General features: G+C 39.7%; 1 protein-coding gene across 10 annotated transcripts in view; it reads right to left on the bottom strand.

The window, feature by feature from the left end:
• Nucleotides 1–25,570, bottom strand: part of LOC136840709 (orphan steroid hormone receptor 2-like) — a 369,221-nt gene that overhangs the window by 254,936 nt on the left and 88,715 nt on the right. For 7 of the 10 annotated variants that reach the window (XM_067107524.1, XM_067107516.1, XM_067107526.1 and 4 more), the window contains exon 3: nucleotides 9,229–9,277. The exons of the other annotated variants lie outside the window; for them this stretch is intronic. The gene's annotated coding sequence lies outside the window, so the exon portion shown is untranslated. The remainder of the gene's footprint in view (nucleotides 1–9,228; nucleotides 9,278–25,570) is intronic. 10 annotated transcript variants of the gene reach the window in all.

The raw sequence follows: 25,570 nt of genomic DNA, 5'->3' as shown, positions 1-25,570 counted from the left end.
ATGGTAGAATGTGAAACTAGATATATTATTGTGGACCTTATACATAGTTACTCCTGTTCTCGGCATTGACAGTTATACACAATAATAATAATAATAATAATAATAATAATAATAATAATAATAATAATAATAATAATAATAATAATGAATTTAAAAGCGAAATACGAAGAAATATGACTTTTATCAAATGGAATTCGAGCAGACGCGTGTTAGGTTGAAGCGAGAACAGCAGTAACTCTCCACCCTACTAGACAGAAGTTTTTACTTCTACGTCAGGGAGACAATGATAGTCACCGTAAAAAACATAATGTAAATAATAATAATGGCAGCTTAATACAACCATACACTGTACAATGGTGTCTATGTGAATATATCTTGTATACCCTATTCACTGTGCTGTCATTATATTTCATACAATCTAGTAAGCTTTCATAAACATATGTAATGTACATCTGTGGGATTTGTGGGAAACAATATCTGAAGGAATGAAAATAGGTTGAAAAATATTGGAAAGAATGAAAATTGGTAAAAAACATATTTTTTGAAGGAATGAAAATTGGTTGAAAAAAATATTTGAAGGAATGTAAATTGGTGGAGAAAAACATTTGAAGGAATGTAAATTGGTGGAGAAAAATATTTGAAGGAATGTAAATTGGTGGAGAAAAATATTTGAAGGAATGTAAATGGTGGAGAAAAATATTTGAAGAAATGTAAATTGGCGGAAAAAATACTTGAAGGAATGTAAACTGGCGGAGAAAAATATTTGAAGGAATGTAAATTGGTGGAGAAAAATATTTGAAGGAATGAAAATTAGTGGAAAAAGTATATTTGAGAGAATGAAAGTTGGTGGAAAAAAAATATTTGAAGGAATGAAAGTTGGTGGAAAAAAATATTTGAAGGAATGAAATTTGGTGGAAAAAAATATTTTTTGAAGGAATAAAAACTGGTGGCAAAAAATATCTGAAGAAATGAAAATTGTTGATGAAAAGAACCAAACATGGCTGAAAAAAAGATGGAGGTATTCTGAACGGAAGCTGACCCCAAGAGGCATGTCCTTCATTCCGTATAAATAAATGGTTACCAAGCAAACGAATGAATGCAGAATTACTCACAAACATACAAGAAACCCCACCCCCATAAAAAAGGGGGAGGGGGAGTCTACCTTGCTCGTACTGTTTAAGGAAGGCGACGCAGACTCCAGTGAATGGAACTGCGTGGTACAGGAGGCGATTCTGACGCATTTCCAAGATTATTTTTTTCCCTCTTATTCAGACAACGATTACAGAGTCGAAAGACGGTACGGAACTATTAATGCTGCACAAACACACACACAAACACACAAAAATAATAAAAATTATCGACGTGAAACAAAGACTACCTGAACATGCAATGTGTTTCGGGGATATCTATTAAGAGCCACTACACCGTAAGGGAAAACAACTCGGAATTATGGCTATAGAATCATTAAGAACAACGGGTTTCAAGCGTCACAATGCGCGAGGTTAATCTTACGTTACTATATTTATAGATGCATAACGATATTTTACGTCATGAGGTCTTTCGGATGCCATAACAAGCGTGAGATCAATTTTGCTTGCTTACAATTACAAATCGTCTGGCTCACAATAAAACTGAAAACGGTTAACATAAAACAATGCAAGGGAAACAAACAAGTGAAGAGAGAGAGAGAGAGAGAGAGAGAGAGAGAGAGAGAGAGAGAGAGAGAGAGAGAGAGAGTACACTTCGGAAAACTGACAACACGGAAGGCAACTGACACATGAGAGAGAGAGAGAGAGAGTACGAAAACTGAGAGAACTGAGAGAGAGAGAGAGAGAGAGAGAGAGAGAGAGAGAGAGAGAGAGAGAGAGAGAGTACGCTACGGAAAACTGCCAACACGGAAGGCAACTGACACATGTATGAGAGAGAGAGAGAGAGAGAGAGAGAGAGAGAGAGAGAGAGAGAGAGAGAGAGAGAGAGAAGGAATTTATTAACCTCAACCACAAATCAAAACAATGACCGATAGGCAGCGAAGTACAAGCTAAATGGGAAGTACAAATGCTGCCGCAGCAGCAGCAGCAGCAGCGAGGGAAGGGGAAGGGGAAAGGAAAGGGGAAGGGGAAGGGGGGGAAGGGGAAAGGGGGAAGGGGAAGGGGGGAGAACTAACAGCGAGGGTCAGAATCGGCAGAACCGTCCCCTTTCCTTCCTATACCGACACATTCCTGTGCGTGTCAGAAACCGAATTAGGACTTGCCAATGCCCTCCGCGGCGTCTCCTTCCTTTCTGCGACCAAGGGCCACCGCCCCCCCCCCCCCCCGCCAAAACCTACCTGGAATCTCTGAGGAGACACTTACTTTCTCTTGGCCCTACGAGAAGAAGGAAGTGCAGCAGAAGCAGCAGAAGGAGGTGGGAAGCAACGAGAAGAAGAAGAAGAAGAAGGAGGAAGGAGGAGGAGGAAGGAGGAGGAAGGAGGAGGAGGAGGGGGGGTGAAGCTAAAGGAGCAGGAACTCAGAGAAAGGGGGGAGGAGGAGCCACATCGTCATGTTTGGTGCCAAGGCCGAGGTCGATCAACCCCTCCTCCCCGCCCCACCTCTTTCTCCTTCCCCTTCCCCAATGTACAGCTCGGGCCCCCTCCCCGACCTATGTACAGTATGTACTGGGTCAGTTCGAGCAAGCTCACGGTCGCTCCAGCAAGAACAGTGTTGTACGGCGAGCTAACCAGGTCATTGGAATGGCGACAGGCACAATCCTAAACCACTATTATTATTATTATTATTATTATTATTATTATTATTATTATTATTATTATTATTAGGAAGATGAACCTTATTCATATGGAACAAGCCCACTAAAGGGGCCACTGACTTGAAATTCAAGCTTCCAAAGAATATTATGGTGTTCATTAATTAAGAAGAAGTAAGAGGAAATAAAGGTGAACACAGAAAGAAGAGATCCCACTTATTAAAAAAAAGAGAGAAATTACTAAATCAATAAACAGATAAAAATGCATTAAAATGCAAGAAGAACAGCATTAGTGTAGCAACTGCAATAACTGTCAAAAATGAGGAACGCAACTGTCTCCCCAAAAAGGCTTCTCAAAATCCTTGAGACATAGTAATACTTCGACGAAGAATCACATGCTTTCGCTGATGGCAGATCAGATTTGCAATGTCAATGAATGTGACAGTAGTGCAAAATAATAGCACTGCCCCTACACGTACGTGAAGGACCAAGTTCTAGACATTATCTGGGAACTCAATCCCACAGCGAAGGCTGCATAAATATATATCCAATTTTATTCCGTATAAATCAACGGTAAAATTAAGAATGATGGATCATATAATATGTATATGTGTATGTATGTATGTGTATATATATATATATATATATATATATATATATATATATATATATATATATATATATATATATATATATATATATATATATATATATATATATATATATATATATATATATCCCACGGCGTTCCAGGTCAGTGCCGCGGAAAACAACGCAGCCATCTGCGGAGTGGACTGGCGAATCGTAAAGTGAACTCCCCACGCCGTTGTGGTCTGACTGCTCTAGTTTTAGCAGTCGTAAATATGACGAAAGCAATCTTGCAGGGCGAACTTTCCGCCGGGTGATTACAGTACTCCCCCATATAAGCTCGGCCCTAAATATTGTTCCCGCAACGGCGAGAGAGAGAGAGAGAGAGAGAGAGAGAGAGAGAGAGAGAGAGAGAGAGAGAGATCACGATGTTCCTAGCACGGAAGCGCGCTCAAAAATTATCTACGATGATCCAGTCCGCTCAAGGTGCTAGTTTGGTGGATCTGATAAACTCGACATCATTTTATCACACACCTCACTGATAAATATGACTTCCTATCATCATCATCTTCGCTCGAAATTAGCGGTCGTAAGCTACCGGCAGATTAAGAGGAGTTTTCCAGATTTGCGATTTGGCGAAGATCTCGTTCAAGAATCCACTGAGATGTTTGTGGGTGTGCAGACGGACAGACAATGCCGGCACAATAGTTTTCTTTTACAGAAAACTCAAAATATGAATAGGAAAACGAGAACATGAAATAACAAAATGGAAAAAGAGGAGCAGACCCACTTGTCCCTTTGATGGTTACAAAGGCCTCAATGTGACCAATGTATGTCTGCATTTTTTTTTAGTTTAGGTTAGGTTTCTTTAGTTCAAACTGAGCGCAGATTTTTTATACTGCAAATCACTAAGAAGGTTTTTAAAGATAAGCCAAGCCACAGGAAGAGATTACAGCATTGGGAATTCAATCACCTTTCGATAATGAGACTACTATTTATGTCAGCAATTACATCACTTCCAAGCCAAATCACTTCCAAGCCAAATCACTTCTAAGCCAAATCACTTCTAAGCCAAATCACTTCCAAACCAAATCACTTCTAAGCCAAATCACTTCCAAGCTAAATCACTTCCAAACCAAATCACTTCCAAGCAAGCCAAATCACTTCCAAGCAAGCCGAATCACTTCCAAGCAAGCCAAATTATTTCCAAGCCAAATCACTTCCAAGCAAGCCAAATCAATTCCAAGCAAGCCAAATCACTTCTAAACCAAATCACTTCTAAGCCAAATCACTTCCAAGCCAAATCACTTCTAAGCCAAATCACTTCTAAGCCAAATCACTTCCAAGCCAAATCGCTTCTAAGCCAAATCACTTCCAATCAAGCCAAATCACTTCCAAGCAAGCCAAATCACTTCCAAGCCAAAGGAGAGGATATACTCGTATATACGAGTACCTGCCCAAGGAGGTTAGATTCCTTGTACCTGCCGAAGACAGCCATAATCACTGGGAGGGATTTCAACTTTCTTTTGGGGGGATTAAGCTTACGGTGGGGATTCAGAAATCCTCACAGGAACGACACATCTCAAGGGTTAAAAACCCACCGACCGTCCGAACCCAAAACCTGCTTCGAAGGATATATATATAAGCTTAGCCCACCGAAGGAGAGGGTCACCTTTTTTTTTCAAAGACCAAATTTATAGGCCTATCCGTCCACAAGGTGGCGGGGGGGTGGAGGGGGGGGGAGATTCAGCCAACTTCTGCCTTTATGGGTTGCCCAAGAGCAAGAGCCCGTGCTAGCACAAGGCTGGCTTGATCTAAAACGAGCGAACTTTTGACACACACATTATATATATATATATATAATATATGATCTAAAACGAGCGAACTTTTATATACACATATATTATATATATATATATATATATATATATATATATCACTCACAGAAGGGAACTGATTCCTTACCAGATACCATTACCCATTGGTGAAGACTCAAGCAAAACATCTCCTCAGATAAACTTATCTGCTGACAGAGATTAAAACATTTCCCAAGGCTAAACTTACCCAAGGGAAGGATTGCAATTTTTTCTAGAATTGAACTTATTCAGTAATGAAAAAAAGGGGGCACAGGAATTTGAAGACGTTTTTATTTCACACCTTTTCAAGACACAATACCCATTCACAGAATTTCAGGCGGGGCATTACAGTACTTGACTGATGGCAAATCACTGGTGCTGTATATTATTATTATTATTATTATTATTATTATTATTATTATTATTATTATTATTATTATTATTATTATTTTTTTTTTTTTTGGGGTCTATCACAGTCATGCTATTCGAATGGGTGGTTTTTATAGTGTGGGGTTCCGGGTTGCATCCTGCCTCCTCCTCCTATTATTATTATTATTATTATTATTATTATTCAGAAGATTATTATTGGAACAAGCCCACCAAAGGGAACACTGACTTGAAATTCAAACTTCAGAATATGAACCCTTATTCATATGGAAGATGAACCCTATTCATACAACAAGCAAAAGGGGCCACTGACTTGAAATTCAAGCTTCCAAAGGATATTATGGTGTTCATTAGGAAGAAGTAACAGAGGGTATTGGGAAATACATAAAGAAAAAATAAATTAATAAATGACTAAATAGATAAAAATGTATTGAACTGATGGTACGTGATTCCAAAATATATTTACCGATATTTTTTATTCGAGTTTCAAGATATGACGTTTCCTGTTCCACGCGTCAGAGTTCGCTATACATTGACAAAAATTCCACCGCTGCAGAAACTAACCAAATTCAAGTCAGCGAAGACAAAAACTCAACACTCATTATCCGATACAAGTGACACGTTAACAAGCATGAGAGAGAGAGAGAGAGAGAGAGAGAGAGAGAGAGAGAGAGAGAGAGAGAGAGAGACCCACATCTAACAACTACCGTGAATAATGTCCATTGTTTAGCGTGTTGAGCGAGGTCGGCTAGGCAAGTGTTGACGTCAGGCCGATCCCCACCCCCCCCGCCTCCCTCCTCCTCCCCTCTGACTGCCTGGCCTCTTTTCCCCAAAGCCCAACCACCCTCTTCCCACCTCCCCTTCCCCAATCCAATCCCCAGTCTCCACCCCCTTCCCAATCCAATCCTCAATCCTCACCCCTTCCCCAATCCAATCCCCAATCTCCACCCCTTCCTCAATCCAATCCCCAATCCCCACCCCCTTCCCCAATCCAAATCCTCAATCCCCACCCCTTCCCTAATCCAATCCCCAACCCCATCCCTTCCCTAATCCAATCCCCACCCCTTCCCAATCCAATCCCCAATCCCCACCCCTGAAAAACCTCTTCTCCTTCCATAACCGACCCTCTTCGTCTTCTCTTGTTGGCTACCTACTAATCCGGCTCTCTCTCTCTCTCTCTCTCTCTCTCTCTCTCTCTCTCTCTCTCTCTCTCTCTCTCTCTCTCTCATGACGGGTTGTTGGGTGCTTCTCATCCAGTGCCATCAGAGCTTAAGACTCTGTCTCCCCACACACATCATACTGACGTGACTGGAGCGGATCAACAGTTGCCAGAGATGAACGCATTTTTGACCTCGGAGTTGCTGGATGGATGATGGATGGATGATGGATGGATAATGGATGACGGATGCCCTTCTAAGTTTTGTACGGATGTGTTGTACTTTAGGTGTTAAAAACATCGGAATGGATACGTTACTGCAGATTATATATTGTCACAGGCACGATATATATATATATATATATATATATATATACAGTATATATAAACCCACGATACCATCCAAACATCTCGATATTCTCGCTCATTCTGGACACTAACCGCAGCAAATCTTAAAAAAAATATCTAATGGTGAAAGAAATGAAGGCCTTCCTTCCTTCCCTATTGGAATTCGAATCCACGCACAGCAGTGTAAAGAGCTAAGTCACCCCCATCCCCACCGACCGCAATTAAACTCCTGAAAATATTCAAAGGCGAAAACGTCCCACATTCTGGAAGTGGGTGACGTGGGAGATTGGTCAAACCTGTTGGTTTGACCCTTGTGTTTGTGACTTGACTTCCATTCAAATGAATAAATCTTGCTCAAGTCTTTATTCACTAATTGGTTTTTAAGGTTTCTGAAAAGAAAACTGCTGCGCCGGCGCTGTCCGTCCGTCCGCACTTTTTCCGTCCGCCCTCAGATCTTAAAAATTACTGACACTAGAGGGCTTCAAATTGGTAGGCTGATCATCCACCCTCCCAATCATCAAACATACCAAATTGCAGCCCTCTAGCCTCAGTAGTTCTTATTTTATTCAGGGTTAAACTTAGCGATAATCGTGCGTCTGGCAACGCAACAACACAGGCCACCGCGGCCGGCTGAGAGTTTCATGGGCCGCGGCTCATACAGCATCATACCGAGACCACCGAAAGGTGGATCTATTTTCGGTGGCCTTGATTATGCGCTGTACAGAAAACTCGACTGCGCATTTTTTACTAGTTCTCAAGAACCTTGACTATGATGGGAAATTGTTATACATTAATAACAAAGTCGACTCACAGTGTCCAAGGGAGAACAATAAAAAAAAATTACAAATTAAAACAAAACAATGAATACTAACAATACGTTCATGAAATAATGCTCCAGAGAGAGAGAGAGAGAGAGAGAGAGAGAGAGAGAGAGAGAGAGAGAGAGAGAGAGAGAGAGAGAGAGTGGGAGGGCATACCGGTATGTTCCGGCTAAGTGCCGTGACGTCAACGCCATCAAGCGCCGAAAATGCACGGCCATGAAAAAGAAAATAAACAATCAGGGCTATAGTATTGTCTTAATCCTAACACAATAAACAGCCACGGGCTATTTAATTGAGAGAGAGAGAGAGAGAGAGAGAGAGAGAGAGAGAGAGAGAGAGAGAGAGAGAGAGAGAGAGAGAATTTATTTGAGTGAGAAAGAGAAATAATTTATTTGAAAGTTTAATGAAAGAGAAAGAGAATTTTTTATGAGAAAGAAAGAGAATTTATTTGAGAGAGAGAGAGAGAGAGAGAGAGAGAGAGAGAGAGAGAGAGAGAGAGAGAGAGAGAGAGAGAGAGAATTTTGAGAAAGACTTTAATTGAGAGAGAGAGAAAGAGATTTTTTTTGAGAGAGAGATAATTTATTTGAGAGGGAAAAAGTAAGAGAATTCTGAGAAAGAATCTAATTGAGAGAGAGAGAGAGAGAGAGAGAGAGAGAGAGAGAGAGAGAGAGAGAGAGAGAGAGAGAGAGAGAGATTAACCCTGGAGATATCGCAAAAAAAAAAAAAGCCTCTTTGTGAACCTCACATTTGCCCCAAAGTGATCCTTGGCCCAGAAATATATATATCACTTCTTCGCTACTTGGCATTAGCGGGCATCGTTTGGCTCAAGTGGCATTGGCATTCAGGGGCAGAGAGGTCATGCCCCTTCCTCTCACGCGGCATTTTCCAAACGTGACGTCACTGGTCAGTGGTTGAGGGCCACCGGCCAATCGCGGACCAGAGAACAAAACTTTCTCAAGTGGCCTATCCTCAGAATTTTCAGCTAATAATAATAATAATAATAATAATAATAATAATAATAATAATAATAATAATAATAATAATAATAATACAATAACGTCTTTAATATCCAAAGTTATTCCTAATGCATGATGGCTAAAATTAATAATAAACGATATATATATATATATATATATATATATATATATATATATATATATATATATATATATATATATATATATATATATATATATATATATATATATATATATATATATATATATATATTGGTGTCTGTGTAACTATGATCTCAAGCATAAAAACTTACTGATAACACCATCAATAAAAGCAAGAAACCTTTTAAAACTTTAACAAAATATTGGTACACTACCTCCTCTCCTGATCCACTGGAGACAGGTACTTCAAAAAACGGCACGAACCTGTGGAGAGAGAGAGAAAAAAAAGAGTTAAGCGTAAGTCTCAAAAGTTCACATACACACGCACACACAAATCACTGGCGTATGACATGATGACGTCAGAGGGTTCTTTAATAGCGATTCTGCGACCCTTCTCTCTGAAAGCCTTTCCCTCCGAACAATCTGCCTCATCTTCAAGGCTCTTGGCAAAACGTTGCTTACTTAAGCTGAAAACGATTGTGGTGATATGAATGATAATGAGGAGGAGGAGGAGGAGGAGGAGGAGGAGGAGGAGGAGGAGGAGGAGGAGGAGGAGGAAAGAATTCCTTGGTATGAAACGACCACAGACGTTTGCAATATAATAAGATCTCCGTGGCTAGGTAACTCACTCAACACAACTTATTACTGCTAATATAAAAACAGCCACTGATACGATTATGACATTTCTTTGTATTGACGTGATAAACAAAGACCATTTTTTGCATTCCGTGGAAAATAAAAACAGCGCTGATAATTATAATGAAGGGTAAACATCTGTTACAGCATAAACCAAGGCCATTTTTTTATGAAGGAATCTGTACGCACAAAAAGATTCATTGTAATGCAAATAGGCATAGCGACCTTGAATCTGCTTGAAATCTCTGATTGTATGAGCGAATGTAAAATATTAAAAAAAAACATACTAACAATTAAAGCTGCATATCAAAGAGGTCATTCCACAAAATGTTTTTGAATACCTTAATTTAAATAGCCAGATATGACGGCGAATGCTTTATGAAGCAAGACTGTGTTCTCGTGAACTTCTAGGTAATTTGATCCATAGACATTTGAGGATGAAGGAAAATATAGTCCACGCTTTCATTTAGAAGCTAAATGTTTATTTCCAGACACGTGAGAAGCTGACAAATACATTAGCTCTCTCTCTCTCTCTCTCTCTCTCTCTCTCTCTCTCTCTCTCTCTCTCTCTCTCTCTCTCTCTCTCTCATTTTGGCGTAATCTTTTCATGAAGGAAAAGAGATTCCTTTACTGTTGTAGCTCTTTCTCTGTTGTAGCTTTTGGCGTAATCTCTTCATAAAAAGAGATTCCCCTACGGTTGTAGCTCTCTCTCTCTCTCTCTCTCTCTCTCTCTCTCTCTCTCTCTCTTCTTCTGGCGTAATCTCTTCATAAACAAAAAGAGATTTCCCCTACGATTGTATCTCTCTCTCTCTAGCATAATCTGCATTCGTCAAAACTTTCAATCTCTCTCTCTCTCTCTCTCTCTCTCTCTCTCTCTCTCTCTCTCTCTCTCATTTTGGCGTAATCTCTTCATAAACAAAAAGGGATTCCCCCCTTACGGCTGTATTTGCATCGAGGCCTAATTGCACTTAACTGCAGTCATAACTTTCGTAGCAATTACTGTCAGTGCCCCCTAGAAACCACCAAGCCTCCTTTCACGGCAGCCTTGAAGCGTCTGCCAGCCTGCCTGCCTGGCTGGCTGGTTAATTAGGCTGGAGAGGACTTTTTCGCATGTTTTGGTTTTTGATTTCTGCACACAAGACGAGGCACTGATATTGTTATTATTATTATTATATATCTGAGTAGATGAAACCTATTCACATGGAACGAGCTCAGCAAAGGGGCCATTGACTTGAAATTCAAGCTTCCAAAGAATGTGGTATTATTATTATTATTATTATTATTATTATTATTATTATTATTATTATTATTATTATTATTATTAGTAGATTATTATTATTATTATTATTATTATTATTATTATTATTATATTATTATTATTATATTATTACCAAAGGGACCACTGACTTGAAATTCAAGCTTCCAAAGAATGTTGTATGAGTGATATGCCTTATAGGCTGTAAATTTACAGCAAAATTTAACAATAACTTAACAGCAAATTTTAAGAAGAATTTACCGGCATAGTTGAACAATAATTTAACAGCAAATCTTAAAATTAATGTTACAGCAAATTTTGACAATATTTTCATATAAAATTTTAACAATAATTTAACAGCAAATTTAAACAACAGTTGAAGAGCATTTATCAACAACAATTTAACAGCAATTTTAACATAATTGAACAGCACAAATTAACACAAACAAAATTTTAACAATAATTTAACTGCAAATTTTAAGAATAATCTAATTGCATATTTCAACAATAATCTAACAGCAGAACTGAACAATAATTTAACTGCATATTTTAACAAAAATCTACCAGCAAAATTTAACAACCATTTAACAGCAAATCTTAACAACAATTTGACAGCAAACTTCCGCTAAAAATTAACGTTAAATATATCTCAGCCCGAGAGAAAAGATTATCAATGGACCCCAACAAACGACGCAGGTACCAGCAACCCGCCCTGCTCTCGGTTCATTTTCCTTCCCTACTTCGAAGCCCTCCCATCCTTTTACTTTCCTCCTCACCTACGCCCTTCCCATCTGACGTCAATTACCTGACCCATTAAAGTCCCCTCTCCCATCTGAAAAGGTCGAAGGTCAAGATGACAGTGGGTTGGGGGACATCAAATCATCAACTGCATAATAATTTAATGATGTACATTGTTGCAAGGTCAGGTCAAATTTGTATGTCTTACAATGCTCAGAGGTAAGACTTGTTCATCCTAAGGCCTGTTCATCCGAAGACCTGTTCATCCGAAGACCTGTTCATCCTAAGACTTATTAAACCTAAGACCTATTAAACCCAGGTATGATGCAGTGACTAGTGTAAGGGGTTTTACTGTGTGTATTCCTATGGAGTACAGACTACGAGATTTGGTTTTGACGCGATGCTAGCTCAATGTTACACCATATTCTGTGTGTGTGTGTGTGTGTGTGTGTGTGTGTGTGTGTGTGTGTGTGTGTGTGTGTGTGTGTGTGTGTGTGTGTGTGTGTGTACAACACAAACACAATTTCACACAATCCTGTTATAACATAAAACACGATCATTCACTCGCATTTTCTCGAGTTTACCAAAGAATGAAAAGAAGTTTCGACAATAAACAAACCTTTTTAATCATAAAAAAAATTACAAGTCAATCAGAAGGCTACTTAATATCCAGTATTTTATTATTACCATTTACTAATATCTTAACCCGGCGATCATTTTTTTCCAAGTTGCCCTTCAATACTTTTCCCCGAAATAATATATGTGTGTGTGTGTGTGTGTGTGTGTGTGTGTGTGTGTGTGTGTGTGTGTGTGTGTGGAGTGGTGGAGACAGTTCGTCTCAAGGGCAGGTCAGGTGTCAATGTAGGTAGTTAAAGGAAAGGAACCAGACCACAAGGTTACCTAGAGAGCATTTTCGCCGCCTTCACTTTTATTCCTGCTGCAGGATGAAGAGAACTGCTAACAATCAAAACAATGATGCAATGAAGAGAACTGCTAACAATCAAAACAATGATGCAATGAAGAGAACTGCTAACAATAAAAAAAATGAAGCAATGAAGGGAACTGCTTACAATCAATCAAAACAATGAAGCAATGAAGAGAACTGCTACCAATCAAAGCAATGAAGTAATGAAGAGAACTGCTAACAATCAAAACAATGAAGTAATGAAGAGCACTGCTAACAATCAAAACAATGAAGCAATGAAGAGAACTGCTAACAATCAATCTAAACAATGAAGCAATGAAGAGAACTGCTACCAGTCAAAGCAATGAAGCAATGAAGACAGCTGCTAACAATCAATCTAAACAATGAAGCAATGAAGAGAACTGCTAACAATCAAAACAATGAAGCAATGAAGAGAACTGCTACCAATCAAAGCAATGAAGAGAGCTGCTATCAATCAAAGCAATGAAGAGAACTGCTAACAATCAAAATAATGAAGCAATGAAGAGAACTGCTACGAATCAAAGCAATGAAGAGAACTGCTATCAATCAAAGCAATGAAGAGAACTGCTACCAATCAAAGCAATGAAGAGAACTGCTAACAATCAAAGCAATGAACAGAACTGCTACCAATCAAAGCAATGAAGAGAACTGCTAACAATCAAAACAATGAAGCAATGAAGAGAACTGCTACCAATCAAAGCAATGAAGAGAGCTGCTATCAATCAAAGCAATGAAGAGAACTGCTAACAACCAAAACAATGAAGCAATGAAGAGAACTGCTACGAATCAAAGCAATGAAGAGAACTGCTATCAATCAAAGCAATGAAGAGAACTGCTACCAATCAAAGCAATGAAGAGAACTGCTAACAATCAAAGCAATGAAGAGAACTGCTAACAATCAAAGCAATGAAGAGAACTGCTAACAATCAAAGCAATGAAGAGAAATGCTAACAATCACAGCAAAGTAAAAATAACATCGAACCTTTAAATACAATAAAGAGAATTTGCATAATGGATAATAAAGGGTAGTTTGAAAAACACTTAACATACAATAAACAGAATTTATATAGTGGTACAATGGATAATATGTGATTCCTCCTGCTTTCTAGCAATGATAACAGATCTGTAAACAAACTGATGCCATGGAAAAAAGGGCGTTCTACAGTTAATGAATCAAGAACAAACATTCTCCTACAAAATTCAGTTATCTACAAAGGTCCTGACAATATGAATTTTAATCAATAAACAGCAAACAGCTTTGTATAACGGATATATTTGTTTTGCTTTCTCAGAAATAATAATTGATCTGTAAATGCGCTAATGCCTTGAAGGAATAAATCAAGAACAAATAATCCCCTGCAAAAATTCAGGTACCTAACAAGTACACCTGACAATCAGGATATCAATCAACAAACGACAAACAGCATTTGCATGATGGATATATTTGTTTCGCTTTCTCAGAAATGATAATGGATCTGTAAATGAGGCGTTCAGCATTATAAAAGGACCTGTCGCCACAATTTTTTTTTTTTTTTTTTTATAAGCCACCAAAGTTTTGGAAAATCACCCTGCTCTAATTTCTGTATTTTTCAAGATACAAAGTTGAATTTTGTATGAGATGAAGTATTTCCCATTAGGAATAGAGTAGTATGCATAAAAAATTATATTTCAACCCCACCGTCCCCTTTTTTGGGGAAAAAAGGGGGATTACTTTGTAGTATGCACTGAAAAATATTATATTTCAACCCCACCGCCCCCTTTTTTGGGGGAAAAAAGGGGGATTATTTTGTAATATGCACTGAAAAACATTATATTTCAACCCCATCGCCCCCTTATTTTGGGAAAAAAAGGGGATTTAGAGCTGATCAGGCGAAAAATGGTATTTTCAAAAATTAGGGCGAGAGCCCTTTCTTCTAATGCTGAACGCCTGAAATGAACTAACGCCTCGAAGAACTGAATGAAGAACAAACATTCCTCTAAAAAAAATTCAGGTACCTACAACAAAGCAACTGATAACATTAATTTCAACCAGCAACCGGCTTCCTGTGAGGACAGGGTCCACAATAACACGATCTTCCTGTTTTTATCATCATCATCGTGAAATACATTCCATCAAATTCGTTCGGGAGGGACGAGCGAGCCCCTTTCAAGGATATACAAAAAAAAAAAAAAAAATTCTGAGGATTATTTTCAGAGAGAGAGAGAGAGAGAGAGAGAGAGAGACCCCATTCAAGGCGAAACAAAAGCCAAAATTAAAAGAAAAAAGAAAATTTTATTTTTCGAGAGAGAGAGAGAGAGAGAGAGAGAGAGAGAGAGAGAGTATTTTTCAAGAGAGAGAGAGAGAGAGAGAGAGAGAGAGAGAGAGAGAGAGAGAGAGAGAGAGAGAGAGAGAGAGAGAGAGAGCCTTTCAAGACGATACAAAAAAAGGAAAAATTAAAAGAAAAATTCTGAAGAGTATTTTTCAAGAGAGAGAGAGAGAGAGAGAGAGAGAGAGAGAGAGAGAGAGAGAGAGAGAGAGAGAGAGAGAGAGATACAAAAAGTAAGAAAAATTCTGAAGAGTATTTTTCGAGAGAGAGAGAGAGAGAGAGAGAGAGAGAGAGAGAGAGAGAGAGAGAGAGAGAGAGAGAGAGAGAGAGAGAGAGAGAGAGAGAGAGACACCTGTAATGTTTGCCGAGGCACGATTAGGTAAGGAATTACGTGACACAGAATCGGCCGGATGTAAGGTTGGGGGAACAAGGGGATTGTTGGACCAGAAGGCGTAGTCCCAGGGTCCCACCTGGCGATCCTAGGGAGGGACTGAGGGAGAGGGAGGGGGGGGAACCGAGGGGTCGATAAGGACACAAGAGGTCACAATTCCCGGGTCACTTGTCACGAAGGGCAGGTGAGGCAGACACAAGGCGGGAGAGAAGTGACGTAGGTGGGTTAGTAAGCTGTCCATAGAAAAATAGATAAGATATAGATTTAGACAGATATATAGATAGATAGATATAGATAGATATATACACATAGAAGACAGATAAACAGACAGATAGATTCATTGACCACAAAATGACAATACTTTCACAATGACAAATGAGTCAAAATTACAGTATTTTCACACCTTCCAACCACAGGATCAGCCTGATTAACTACTAAACGTTTTAACCGTCTGACGTCTACCTAAGCACCACGGGATACTGACGTACGGTCAATCAATGACGTACGGTCAGTCAAGGTCAACGACGGCTGTCAAATTAGACGAGGCACTTCGTAGTCCTTTGCATTTCGAAATATACGACCAAAGGTGAAGCATAATATTCACGTGGGAACTCGAACGTTCCGGCACCAAGAAGTCAAGTTGTCTTAGCATAAAGTCTATTATTTCAGACTTTCCAACACGTTGATATACCATTCTTCTTCTTCTTCTTCTTCTTCTTCTTCTCATTCAAGTGTTAGGCCGAGGAAGAAGAAGCCGGATCCCCCCGACGACGATTCCCACGGGACCTGCGCGCGAGAGAGAGAGAGAGAGAGAGAGACCGACCCGCTCCTTGGCTCCTAAGGCGATTATTCGATTATTCCTTGCTGGCAGAAAGCACACGAAGAGGGGAAATAAAACATCGTCTCTTCGTCCCGATTGAGAAAAAAAAAAAATTAAGACAAAAGACGCCGCCGAGTCCTCTCCGTGAAAAGCCTCTTGGCGCAAATAAGGCATGGCGAATGAAAACAGACTCTGATAAAGGGAAAAAGGCTCGGAACACAAAAGCATTAGCACGGCCGCAAGCGGGAAAGAGAATGACAGCGGATTGGCCGGGAAAACGAGGGAGAGTGGGGAAGGGAGGGGGTGGGGAGGGGGAGGAAGGGAGGGGTGGATAAGCTAGGAGGGGGAGGAGCCTAGGCAGAAGGAAAGAGAGAATTTATTTGGATGGGCGAAGACAAATTGGAATAAACAGAAGCGTCAAAGGGGATTACGGGATTAGGAGGGGCGCTATGGTGTGAATGAAATCCGAAGAAGGGATTCTAGACTTCAAAGACCTTCTCGTAAACCCCCTCCGCCCCCCGCGGCCCTCCTTCGATCACGCCGTGAACGAGGAAAGCAGGCAATGGTACTAACTGAGGCTGGCTTGATTGGGGTCGATTCAGTTCCTTATCAGTGGCCTTATCGATTGAAGGTGGTTTTAACAAACAATGCACTTCCAACGAAGTCACATAGCATAATATGTCTGTCTCTCTCTCTCTCTCTCTCTCTCTCTCACTCACACACACACACACACATATATAATTAACATCTTCAATTTCTCAGGTGTTGATATATATATATATATATATATATATATATATATATATATATATATATATATATATATATATATATATATATATAAAAGAATACCACAGGGAACTGACATTTCTGCCTGTCATTTTCCTGTGGTATTCGCTTATAGACTGAAGTCAGGTGCAGCTGCTGTAATTTATTAAGCATATATAAATGTGTGTGTGTGTGTGTGTGTGTGTGTGTGTGTGTGTGTGTGTGTGTGTGTGTGTGTGTGTAACAGTTCAAACTAAATATTGGAAAGAAACTCGAATGAAACTAAATGGAGAATTCCCACCGGCAACCGACACAAAATGTGAAGAAAGAGTCGAACCACCTCTGTAGGTATATAAAGATAGATGGTAAGACTTGCGCAATTAGGCCTAAGACGAAGTCGCCCCAACACTTTTTGCCTGGACTTCCTCCTCCCCCTCCAAGTCCTCCTCCTCCTCCTCCGATTCCTCTCTCGGCCAAAGGTGAAAAAAAGGGGAAGGTGAGGGGGAGGGGACGAGGGATGAACGCCACTTCTTACCAAGAATGACTCGACACACTTTAAATAGCAACGCTTCGAAACCTCCTGGGGGCTCCGGCAGCGAACTTCCTTCAGGATTTCTTGGGCTAACTTCCTTCAAACATTTCTTGAGCTAACTTCCTTCGGGACCTCTCATCCGGCGAAGGAGAACTGGATCAAACAGGCGGGGGGGCCCCGAAATCCACCCAACGAGGCAAATCTCCTCTACGTAGACCAGATAAGCAATCTTCTGGAGGAACTTACTTTAACGGAAAACGACCATAAAAGGACGAATCGCTTCTTCGCCACAGAACGCTGTGTATTTCCCCCCTGCCTGCCTGCCGCCCTCGACCCAGCCCAGGTAACATGAGGTAATCCAGGTAAACCGTCAAAATAATTTCGTGTAACAGCCCACCACACCGGACGGGGCAGGTCAGAGAGGCGGTTGCCGGCTACCGATTCCTCCGACCAGATATTTCGCTCGGAGTGACCTGCTCGGCCTGCCGATAAGCAATACAGGTGCCGCGATATGCATCGGCCGTGCTCTATTTTCGCCCTGCTATCAACGGCACAAGTGGGCAGTGCTTGATTTACCCGGCCGTATTCGAGTACCTGTTGACTATCGGCAAAGGTCACAGGAAATGAGGAAAGATGACGACGGGGTGGGGGAGTGGGGAGGGGAGGAGTGAGCGAGTGAGTGAGGGGGGGGGGGATTAGGATGACGGGAGAAGCTGGTCAGACTGAGGCAAACGGGGGTGAGGAAGGGAGGGGCCGGCAAGAAAGAGGGGAGGGAAGGAGCGAGGAGGAGGGGGAGGAGGAGGAGGAGGAGGTGGTGGAGGGGAAGGGTACCAGGAAAGGAACGTAAGGACCAATTTCGCGGATAGACTACACCACCGAGCTCCTCATGTGGCCTCCAGCGAGCGAGTTCTGACACAATGTATTCGCAGTCGAATCACTTACCAAAAGGGAAGTTAAACGTAAATAAAATGAAATACACATATGATCCAACACCCCAACATCCATGCCACGTCAAAAAAAAGATGCTCTCTTTCTCTCTCTCTCTCTTTCTCACTCACACTCACTCTCTCTCTCCCTCCCCACGTGCACGTTGAGGAGAAGGATCGTCTGCAACACAGTCATCATCATACATCTGGAGCGACATTCCACGGGCACGAGAAGCCAGGCGAAAGGTCGCCAGGTACGATATTTTCAAACGATTATTGACCGCTGCATTTCCCCGATAATTGAATAATAACTTACTTTTCGCTGTCACTGAGTCATGAGCAATTCAACAGACAACTGTTGATACAAATAGACCGCGTCACAAGTCCCCAATTAAAAATAAACATAAAAAAACCTTTTCGGGATGATGCCATCTTCAATGGAAAGGGAAGGTTATGACTAGAGTGTTGCCGAGTCTTGTCATGTGATTTATTTATTAAACAGGGCTCATAAAACCTCGTGTACTTTTACGGGCATAACTTCGCTATGAAAGCATTCATTTGCATTATCACCCGCCACGAACTGTGGCAATTACTCAAACTAAATCGCTGGGGCAGATAAAGCAATCTTTCCTACAGGTTAGAGAATATCCCTCTTAACCTACATTCTCTATCTCTCGTAAAAGAAAAAAAATGAGAGAGAGCAAGAAGAAGTAGGAGAATAAGGAGAAGAAGAAGAAGAAGAAGAAGAAGGATGTGTCCACAGGCGACTCAAGCTAGAATAGATGAAGCAGGAAGATATAAGGTAATAATCACTTAGTACAATGACGGCTGCCGCGATAAATTATATACAGGCAATGTGTTGCCATACGTAGGATATCCACCCTACTCCACCCCATCCCCACCTAACTGCCAACCGCCCCCCTACCTCCTAACCAAGACCAACCCATCCAGCCCAATGTTTGCTTTTCATACCAGCTAAAATGAATTGCACGATACAGACGCATTGCTCTTTGTCGGAGTCAACAGAAGTACCGAACTGATCATACGTTTCTTCCTTCACCCCGGGACTCACTATGTCGTACGTATGACCACGGAGTCATGTGAGCATGACGTCACAAAACGGATTTCAAATAAAGACTTTAACGCCTCGCCCCGATGAAATCAAACTGGCGGCGGGCGGAAGCGTGCGAATGCTATGAGCAACTTGCATAAATTAAGAGCAGAAGGGGGAGGGGGAGGGGGAGGAAGGACACTGGTAGCCAGGGAGAGGGGGCGAGGTTGGACACTCAAGGAAAACTTCTCACATAGTAATAAATTTAGCAAAATGGGATGGGAGAGGATGAGGGGAGAGGGATATGATGTGGGGGAGGGTGGAGATGTAACGGTGAACATAGTCACAAGGATAAGAAACCCAATTTGAACAAGTTATTGGAGCAAGAATGATCGAATTTATATATGCAAGGACGCGTGCATTATAAGGGCCCGTAGCATACCCACCCTCTCTCTCTCTCTCTCTCTCTCTCTCTCTCTCTCTCTCTCTCTCTCTCTCCGAGAAAGGTCCTTAATAACGCGATGTACATGAAGTAATCATGACGATGTAAATGGGGTCCTCTGGTCGTCAGAATAGTATTTTGATTGCACTTAGGCAGAAGAGTATATAAGATATATATATATATATATATATATATATATATATATATATATATATATATATATATATATATATATATATATATATATAAACATACTTAACCTTGTGTTTCAAATATAAACTTGGTACAGCAGATATTCACAATTAAACAAATTTTAGAGTTTATACTGCACATCTGAACAACATTCCTAAACTGTGTCCATTGTCACGTCAAATACATGTAAAAATTTTCCACGCAAATGGAATGCAAAAATATCCCTGAATTATCATTTTAAAAGATATAATATGTATATATATACACATATATTTAGAGTATCAAATAAAAAATAAATATATTACTAATTATCAGGAAGACCGAAAAATTGAATCTGGGATATTTCCGCTAGCAGACCTCAGCACACACAGAGAGAGAGAGAGAGAGAGAGAGAGAGAGAGAGAGAGAGAGAGAGAGAGAGAGAGAGAGAGAGTCCCTTCGCGGACAGCAACCAACAGCAAGGAAAGGAGGAAAGAACACACCCGTACTTGGCAAGAAACCTTACACATCGGAAGTGAAGCAGAGGAGAAAGAAGAAGAATAACGAGAGAACAAACGAAGTCAACACAAAAGAGGCGTCTCTTCGATACAAGTAGAGGACAGAGAGAGAGAGAGAGAGAGAGAGAGAGAGAGAGAGAGAGAGAGAGAGAAAAAAGGAAGGTTTGTTGTTGTAGAGAAACGCGAGTTCTCACTTCTCAAGGTGAACTTGCCAAGAGAGAGAGAGAGAGAGAGAGAGAGAGAGAGAGAGAGAGAGAGAGACAAACAGGGCAGGTAGAAGTGACCTATTTACTGCCCAGGAACAAACATCGCTTGCCGCCTGCCTATAGCCTTCTTCGTTCTTCCTTCTATGCCTACGTAATCTCGGGAGGAGGTCTGTCTCTACCTATCCCCTGGCTTACAGGGAAGGCCATCCCAACCCCCTCTCGCCCCCCTCTCCCCCGCCCCAAAGCCGCCCAGGCCAGGCCATTCCTTATCCCGGCCCAGGTAACGGCCGTTTCTAAGCCTTACTGAATCCGGTAACCTAGTAGGTCTTTCCGCCCGCAAGTTCGGTGCTTTCTGTTCTTCTTCTTCTTCTTCTTCTTCTTCTTCTTCTTCTTCTTCTTCTATGTAGACGTCTAATACAATTCTTTCTTACAAGTGTTAACTGCTACTAGGTTACCACTGAGGAAACCTTGCGGGGGGGGATTCCTGAACAATTAGCAGAGATTGTGGCTTGTTTTCAGACATTGACTATTATATATATATATATATATATATATATATATATATATATATATATATATATATATATATATATATATATATATATATATATATATATATATATATATATATATATACACGACTGCAGACATATACAAGTTTTAATCCATCATATTTCTATATCTGCACACAACTTATCAACTTCGAATCAAGTTTTAAAAACAAACTTCAAGATCTCCATTGACAAAAATTAATGAGAGAGAGAGAGAGAGAGAGAGAGAGAGAGAGAGAGAGAGAGAGAGAGAGAGAGAGAGAGAGAGAGAGAGAGAGAGAATACTGTCTACGACAAACGAAGAACAAGAAGAAGAAGAATCCAAATTTATATTTCCCCTGACCATCACGGGAAGTCTCGACTACAGAGAGCTAAAGCTATCCCTTACTTCCTACGAGAATAAAGCAAAATGGAAAATAAACACAATACAATGATTTATGGAGTAGAAGGAAGAGCTGCAATGTTTAAAAAACAGTTCAGTGTCAAAGAAGTAAAGCCTTGTCTTTACCACTTCTTGCACGGTCACACGTTGGGTACTCGAGAGTCTTGTACTCTGGTGAATATTAAGTTACAAAGTACCTTGAGCCAAAAGAAAAAATAAAAAACTTTGGTACCAGCGCTTGCAGAGTATCTTGACATCTGTGCCTTTGCTCTGTCAGAATAGATGATATTTCCAAAACTTTCAAATGAAAGTACCCAATTCAAATTTGCAAGAGTAGATAATGTTTACAAAAACTTTCAAATGAAAGCATCCAATTCAAATTTGCAAGAGTAGACAATGTTTCATATGAAAGCATCCAATGCAAATTTGCAAGTGTAGACAGTTTACAAAAACTTTCAAAAGAAAGCATCCAATTCAAAATTGAACTTGTAAACAGTTTCCAAAAACTTTCAAGTGAAAATACCCAATTCAAATTTGCAAGAGTAGACAATGTTTAAAAACACTTTCAATTGAAAGTATCCAATTCAAATTTGCAAGAGTAGACAGTTTCCAAAACCTTTCAAATGAAAATAACCAACTCAAATTTGCAAGAGTAGACAATGATTACAAACACTTTCAAATGAAAGTATCCAATTCAAATTTGCAGGAGTAGACAGTTTCCAAAAACTTTCAAATGAAAATACCCAACTCAAATTTGCAAGAGTAGACAATGGTTACAAAAACTTTCAAATGAAAGCATCGAAATTCAAATTTGCAAGAGTAGACAGTTTCCAAAAACTTTCAAATGAAAGTATCGAATGCAAATTTCCATATTCGTGCAAGTCTACATGTCACACATGTACATACAAACACAAACACACACACACACACATCTACGAACCTGGCATGTGGGCACAGGGCGAAGCATACATAACACGCCATGCCCGGCAATGTGACAAAGGCCTTCTTCCCGAGGAAGCCCCATCACGACGCGTCTCACACGAATCCACTTCCGGTTCATATTCTGCTGCCATTTCCCCTCGTGGAGTGAATCGCCGACCTGTTGTGAATTCCGTATGTGTCGCACTTTCTCCCAAACCCCCCTACCCCTCGCCTCCCCTCCCATACCCCTACCCACTACAACTACAACACACACACACACACACACACAATCCAGTAACCACCCTGGAACTTGAGTCTTTCTCTGTCCCTGCCTGGAACGCAGCTGGAAGACGAGAACGATGATGGATGATGATGGTGATGATGACTCCCGGGTATAAACACATCTGCCGTTCCGTTGTTTCCAAGGTTCTACTGGTGAAGGTTCGGTTATGTGGACGATTTCTTCAGATTATTTTCTTCGAATTATTCAAGACTAATTGCCTCGAATCATTCAAAACTTCTTGGGATCATTCAAGACTAATTGCCTCGAATTATTCAAGACGAACTTCTTGGGATCATCCAAGACTAATTGCCTCGAATTATTCAAGACGAACTTCTTGGAATAATTCAAGTATAATGTCTTCGGATTATTCGAGAATAATGTATTCGCATCGTTCAGGAATAATTTCTTGGGATTATTCGAGATTAATTTCTTCAAATTTCGTTAATAATTGCTTCAGATTATTCAAGAATAGTCTCTTGAGACTATTCAAAAATAATATCTTGGGATTATTCAAGAATATTTTCTTGGGATTATTCAAGAATAATTTCTCAGGATTATTCATGAATAACTGCTTTGAATTATTCAAGAATATTTTCTTCAGATTATTTCCTTAGAATTATTCAAGAATAACTGCCTCGAATGATTAAATAATAAATTCCTCACATCATTCAAGAATTATTTCTTCAAACTACTGAAGAATAATTGCTTCGGATTATTCAAGAATAATTTCTGTCGATTATTCCTTCTTGAAAAGGCAAAATTTGTTTATTTCGTTGTTCCATTCTCCTGATGTCTCAGTCGTCTTATGCTGACACTGACACATTTCTCTCTCTCTCTCTCTCTCTCTCTCTCTCTCTCTCTCTCTCTCTCTCTCTCTAACCTAAAACATCGTCGTAAGCATTTGAAATAACACGAGGCCGCGGCATTTACTTATTTGGGCTGCAGCCCGTTCGCATTAAACAGAGGAGTTTTTGTCAATATTTGATGATGTTTTGACAACGTCAAATTCATCGTTTATTCGATCAATATTGTCCTTGAAAACGTTTTGAACGTTTTAAACTTTTTCACGAATATAACATTCAAAGTAAACCCTTTGAACCTTTTTCACGGATATACCTTTCAGAGTAAACGCTCTCTGAACGTTTTTCACGAACATACCATTCAAAGTGAACCTTTTAAACCTTTTTTACAAACATACCATTCAAAGTAAACCCTTTTGAACGTGCATATTCCATTCAAAGTAAACCCTTTGAGCCTTTCTCAAGAAAATACCATTCAAAGTAAACCTTTTGAACCTTTCTCACGAACATACCATTCAAAGTAAACCTTTGAACCTTTTTCACGAACATACCATTCAAAGTGAACCCTTTGAACGTTTTAAACCTTTTTCACGGACATGCCATTCAAAGTGAACCCTTTGAACGTTTTAAACCTTTTCCACGAACATGCCATTCAAAGTAAACCCTTTGAACCTTTTTCACGAAAACACCATTCAAAGTAAACCTTTACTTGGGCCGTTACGTTCGTAAAGACTAATACAGTTTACAAAATAGACAAATCGACTGGCGTCCGTTCAGGAAGTGACAGAACTTCCGAGCTCCCCAGCGGTGACCTAGTTCTTCCGTGACCTGAGGTGACCGAGCGCTGTTACCTGACCTAGTTTCCACTATCTGATTATTTCATCTCGCTGCGCCGCGTCTCTCGTATTCCCAAATAGTGCCAGCGAAAAATAAAAAAAAAGGAGGAATCACGGGGATCGATAATGGCGGCGTTCATTGAAAAGACTAAAGAGCAAGGATAATTGCGTCGGATTATTCAAGGATAATTTCTTCTTGGGATTATTCAATAATAATTTCTTTTCGGATTATTCAGGAATAATTTCTTTATTCAAGAATAACTGGGATTATTCAGGAATAATTATTCAAGAATTCTTTTCTTAGGATTATTCAAGAATAATTTCTTTCCTTAGGATTATTCAAGAATAATTTCTTCTTAGGATTATTCAAGGATAATTTCTTTTCTTAGGATTATTCAAGAATATCTTCAGATTATTCAAGAATACTTATTTCTTAGGATTATTTAAGAGTAATTTCTTTCGGATTATTCAAGAATAATTTTTTTGGATCATTCAAGAATAATTTCTTCTTGGGGATATTCAAGAATAATTTCTTCTTGGGATCATTCAAAAATAATTTCTTCTTCGGATTATTAGAAATTATTTCCTCTCTTAGGATTATTCAAGAACAATTTCTTCAGATTATTCACGAATAATTACCCCTTAGGATTATTTAAGAATAATGAATTCAAATTGTTCAGTAATACTTATGCTGACGCTGACACATTTCTTGTTTTCTTACACTACCTGGCATCTCAAGGGTAAGTGTTGCCATATGCCGGGCTTTCCAACGTGATGAAATCGTGTCGTTTGTCTTATATCCTACACAGTAAGGTATAAATACACATACATACATAATTACACACATGCTCACTGAACAACTGTTGACTAAAGCAATGAATTATGTACGGTACCTGGTAATTAGTCAACTTTCTCGGTCGCCAACGGGGTTAAAATAGGCATGGGGCTAGCTACCTCATCCTATAAAATTTGTTTTTGTTGACACTGTATACCTGTATGCATATGCATATATATATATATATATATATATATATATATATATATATATATATATATATATATATATATAAAATGTCTA

The sequence above is a fragment of the Macrobrachium rosenbergii genome, chromosome 8 (genome assembly GCF_040412425.1).
Source record: "Macrobrachium rosenbergii isolate ZJJX-2024 chromosome 8, ASM4041242v1, whole genome shotgun sequence".
Taxonomy (NCBI): Eukaryota; Metazoa; Arthropoda; class Malacostraca; order Decapoda; family Palaemonidae; genus Macrobrachium; species Macrobrachium rosenbergii.
Note: the sequence above shows the minus strand (reverse complement) of the source record. Positions and strands in the feature narration are given on the sequence as shown.